Source organism: Lontra canadensis, unplaced genomic scaffold (assembly GCF_010015895.1).
Source record: "Lontra canadensis isolate GAN:19392208 unplaced genomic scaffold, GSC_riverotter_1.0 scaffold17, whole genome shotgun sequence".
Classification (NCBI taxonomy): domain Eukaryota; kingdom Metazoa; phylum Chordata; class Mammalia; order Carnivora; family Mustelidae; genus Lontra; species Lontra canadensis.
The window spans coordinates 12199707-12205387 of NW_022631011.1; positions in this window are offsets into that span (position 1 = coordinate 12199707).

Here is a 5681-nt window from a genome sequence, read left to right on the forward strand (position 1 = left end):
CAAGGTTGGCTTAGCAAGGCTATTTCAGCTCTGGGAGACGCTGCCTTCACATTAGGACACTCATCCTGTTAACATCACTTAAAAATCATCCAGCAAGGAATGCCTGTGTGGCTCAGTTGGTTAAGCCTCTGCCTTTGGCTCATTTATGATCCCAGGGTCCTCGGATTGAGTCCCACATTGGGCTCCTTACTCAATGGGGAGCCTGTTTCTCCCTCTGCCTGCTCTGCCTGTAGCTCTCCGTATTTCTGCTCTCTCTGACAAATAAATAAATAAAAATCTTAAAAAAAAAGATCATCCAGAAAATTTTGTCTTCTATTTTATTATGTGACTTTTCCGAATCTTACGTTGTTTAATCCAATCTATGCTTCATCTCCATTGCTCTTAGAACTTGTACTTTTTTTTCTTTTTCCCTTTGACCCCCTTCACCCATTTCACCATCAAAGTTTCCTGATTTAAATGTAAATCTCATCCAAAACCACCCTCATAGATACATCCAGAATATTTGACCAAATATCTGGATATTGTGGCCCAGTCAAATAGACACTTAAAATGAACCAACACAGTGTTATAGAAATGTAGAAGCAACTTCTTCTTTTTAGCAGATGCACGCATAAATATTTAATGATAAAATGTCATGATGCTTGCAGCTTACTTTCAAATGATTCAGAATATATGCATATATATGTTTGTATGTATATATATATATATATGTATAGCTACAAATACAAATACACACATGGCAAATTTAAACAATTGTATATTCTAAACATTGATCATAGCAAGTTAAAGCTTTGGGAATTTTTTTTTTTAATCCAGAATTTTTATTTGTTCAGTACTATGAAAGGTTTTTCTGTTTACTTTAAGATATACTCACAGCACATTATAGATTAAATATAATTTTATTTTTAATTATTATCAATAAGTAGTCCATGGTTTTATAATTCATGGAATTATTTTAAGTAATTTGCTGTGTTCTTCGGAAAATAAATTGTCAAACCCTGTGTATGAACTTATCTTTTAAAAAAATCAAGTTAATGCTTCCATAATTTAGGCTCTAGTTTGTTGAAATATGTTATAACTATATTATGGAGTACATGATATAAGTCAAAGCATGTGTTTATGATTAATTAACATCAATCTTTCAATCATTATGTTTCCATTTATTTGTCACATTTCATTTGTTAGTATGTATGTTATTCTTTTTACATTTTATTTAAAATTACATAATGTTTAATGTACTTATATTTATGTAGCCAGAGATTTAACTCCTTTTATTATAAACAAATAATATTTTATTCCACTTTGGAATATTTTTTCACATAAAAACATTTGCCATCTTTTTTTTCCCTCAATTCCCTACAAAGAGGGATGTGTAATTATTAAAAATGCAGCAACTTATGGGAGAATAATGAGAAAGATTAAGAGTTATACTTAGAGATTTTCCTAATAATCTGTGTCTTTAGGTATTACTCTACTATGTGCTTACAGCTGTCGTTAGATGAAAATACTAAGTTCTCCGCTAAAAGTGTAAGACTCAAGTATTTTAAATTCCAAGTACATGATCATTTCAGAAATAGGCGAGTGACTTTAATGATAATTGAAAAGCTTAGTTAAGACAAACACATTGAGGTTTAGTAATAAAGGACCTAAAATAATGAAATTCTGGGTATTTCTACTTCAAATCTTGCCTGACAATTGGTTTTTGACTCTTAGAGATATTTAATTAAAGTCATATTTAATTTGTGAGAGATTGACTTCCTTAAAACAATCAATTCTACTCTCAGAGTGACTAATGGAGCACAAGACATCTAAACAATATATTTTATGTGTCTCATTACTCTTTTTTTTTTGTTTTTCAGTAATTCAGCAGATTAGACAACACATTTGAAACCTTCGAAAGAAAGGCATTAAAATACCAGTGAAGTCCTCTCTTTTCTCTAGGAATACCTGGAAAGCAGAATTCTAAATACACTATTCAAATAGATCCTGTGTTTCCACTGAAGAAGAATCACTTTGAGGTGAAAGAATGCTTTGGTTTCACCCGCATTTTAAATTTCTCATCGAAACAATGACCATCTGTAAGAGCTCTTATTTATTAAGAGGTGAAAATTTATTATAATTCACATAATCATAAAACGGTCAACATTCTTAGACAAAAAATAATTTCACAAATAATTTTAGATTAAACAAAACCAGCTTCTGGTCTTGTTTACCTAGGAATTTTTAAAAGCTCAATGTTGAGGCAATTCCAGGCACTATTTTAAATTCAACTCCTAAATGCTTATTCACTAAGCCTTTAGGAGCAACAAGGTGGTTTAGGTAGTGAGAAAAAGCTTGGATTCTGGAGTCAGATTAGCTGCATGACATTAGCGAAGCACTCATCTTAGCTTCCTCATCTCTTAATGAAGAGACAAAACAGTCAACATTCCCTACAGGTTGTTTCACTGTTCATCTTGGCAATAACTTCAAATCATCCTTGCAGAATCCACATCTTAATACCATCCCTGTGGCCTCAGCAGCGTCTGCCTCACTGTCTGCTTTTCCTGCTACACATCTCTGTCCATCGATACTGAAGACAAAGCTCTTGGAAGCCCAATTCATTTTTTTCTTTCTAACAGAGCTACTACTCCTAAAATGTTCATTCTGTTATCACAGATGGGCACTTAGTAGGTTTGTTCAGCTGATTAAATGCTATTTTTACAGATTTTCATAAGTCAAGTGATGTGTATTCAATAGTGACATCTCTTCGTTTCCTCTTATGGGCCAACTTGGAACATTTGTTCTTTAGTTAAGGTATAAATGTTTTATACTGTCACCTAGTGGTGATTGTTTGTCCACTGACAGCCTAATTTTGGCAGAATTCCCATTGTTGTATAAATGTTTGTATAACAATTGTGAATTCTCTAGTCAACGAATTTTTAACGAGTGGTTAGTATATGTCAAGTTGTGTTCCAGACACTAGGGCTACTGTAGAAAAAGAAAAAGAAAATCCCTGCGCTTTTTTTTTTTTTAAATATAGTATTTATTTAACAAAGAGAGACACAGTAAGAGAGGACACAAGCAGGGGAGTGGGAGAGGGAGAAGCAGGCTTCCCACCGAGTAGGGAGCCCGATGCGACGCAGGGCTCCATCCCAGGACCCTGAGATCATGACCTGAGCCCAAGGCAGACACCCAAAGACTGAGCCGCCCAGGCGCCCCAATCCCTGCACTTTTTGAACTTACTACATACTATTACAATTTGTTCTCTTTTCTAAATAAAAATGAGAGGAAAAAATAGAAAAATAAAGAGATATTTAATAATATGAAATATGGAAGACATGTAATTTTATAGAATTGAAATTTTATATAATTTTGTATAACTAAGTGCTAAAAGTGGAAAATTTTAGATCTGGATATGGGCTCATGGGCCTGAAGATGTTCCCCTATAGGCTAAATAACAATACAAAATTCCAGAATATATAACTAAGTGAAAACCATTAAGGACTTCACCAAACTTTTGTCTTAATGCAATGCACATACATACTCTAGACTGTAAATTATTGTCGACGGAGGCAGGTGTTAGTAATTCTATGTGTATTCTAGAATTGAGAAAGATAAATATAATGTGGACAATGTGAGCCAGGTTTCTTTTTTTCCATGGGCAATAGTTATAAGTCAGGAAAGGGTTATGGCTAGAGTGAACCCTGTAGTGTTGGGCTGGGAGTGGAGATATGAGTATTAGCTATGATTTCATATGTACGAATATATAGCTGGATATGCAAATGGACAGAGGTGCATGTCTTTCTTACCTCTCTCCATGGAGAGGGCCTGGGAGCAACAACAGCTTAGTGGCAACAAGTACATCTCATGCCTAAGTCTTGGCTTTTAAATATTCATCTTTTTAAAAAATGATGGTATTGGGACGCCTGGGTGGCTCAGTGGGTTAAGCCGCTGCCTTCGGCTCAGGTCATGATCCCGGGGTCCTGGAATCGAGTCCCGCATCAGGCTCCTTGCTCGACGGGGAGCCTGCCTCTCTCTCCACCTCTGCCTGCCTCTCTGCCTGCTTGTGTGCTTTCTCTCTCTCTTTCTGACAAATAAATAAAAAATCTTTTAAAAAAAATGATGGTATTTATCTACTCTTTTCATCATGATAAGTGTACCCTTTAATTCTCAGCCCCTTAAATATTATTCTTTAGTAAAATGTACTAGTGCTTTTTGGAGAAATGAATGATAACAGAGCTGGGATGGAGAAAGTATGGAATGAACCTAGAATAAGGAGTGGTGTCAGAAAGGAAGCAAGTGCTCAAAAAGTAATAACAGCATTTTGGAAGGAGACTGGAGCCAACTTGGAGCTCCCAGTGGCTGCATCAGGACAACTGGAACAACAAAATAAATAATGATAGTGGTGAAGTATAACCTAAGGAGAAAATAAAACTTCATGAGCTTATACTAGGATAAGTATAGAACTGAATACAAAATTAAAGGAGATAAGGGAGAGCTCTTCATTATAGTAGAGTTGCAATTAATAAATGAAGAAAAAATGGAATTTAAAAAAAATGACTATTTGGTGACTACTTTGGTAATAATTGTTGCAAGCAAGAATCACCAGTGGATCCTAAAATTAACAGGAAAAGTATCACGAGAAACAAAATATTTCTGTAATTTCAAAGTACTTGTCCCATTAGATACTTATAAATTTTTAAGGGAAAAAAATAGTGACTTTACATGGATAAACCTGGGAAACATCCTCTTAACCACGTGACTGAGATAACAGCACCAAGAATGACATTAATAGGATGTACTGTGAATGCATGATACCGTTTCAGTAGTAGTCTTGTCAAAAATGCATAACTTGAGTTTAATCCCAAGAAAATATCAGACAAACCTTATACTGAAGGTGTACTACAAAATATCTGGCTGGCTTTCACACTTCTAAAGTTTCAGGGTTATGAAAAGCAAAGAACTGGCCAAAATTTGAGGAGATAAGGGGAGATTGAAGAGACGAGGCAACTAAACACAGTGTATAATCCTGGTTAGATCTTGGATTTGGAAAAGGACATTAATGTGATAATAATTGAAACTTGAATAAGGTTTACGTAATAGTTTTTTCAATTTTTCAGTTTTCTGGTTATGATTATTGCATTATGCATTATGTTTATGTGAAGTGTTAACTAGTGGGGTGGCTGGCGGAAGGATATATGTTGAAATTGTACTATAGCAAGTATGAAATTATTTCAAGGTGAAAAGTGTAAAAATTAGAAATGCATTTTGAATGTTTTAATGAATAAATATTTTTATATTATAAAACAGAATCTTACCTTTCAGTTTTAATAAGATGTAAAACTTGTAAATTTGCCACTCGATTTTCACACATTCAAACCTTGTATGATTTAGGAACTAATTTTATGACTGCTTGAGATAACCTCCAGGGTAACAGAATCATTAATAATGACTAATTGAGTAACTTTTTTTTTTTTTTACAACAGGTATGAAGCTAACAGACGATTTAATTAGAAAATTATAACTGTATTCCGATTACAACTGTAGTTATAATCTACTGTTGATCTGTAGTTTTCAAACTTGAGCTAGCACCAGGAGCACCTGGAGGGCTTATTAAAATGAAGATATTTGGATCCACCTTCTCGAGTTTCTGATTCTTTAGGTCTCTCAGGTGGGGGCGAAGAATTTGCAATTTTTTTTTT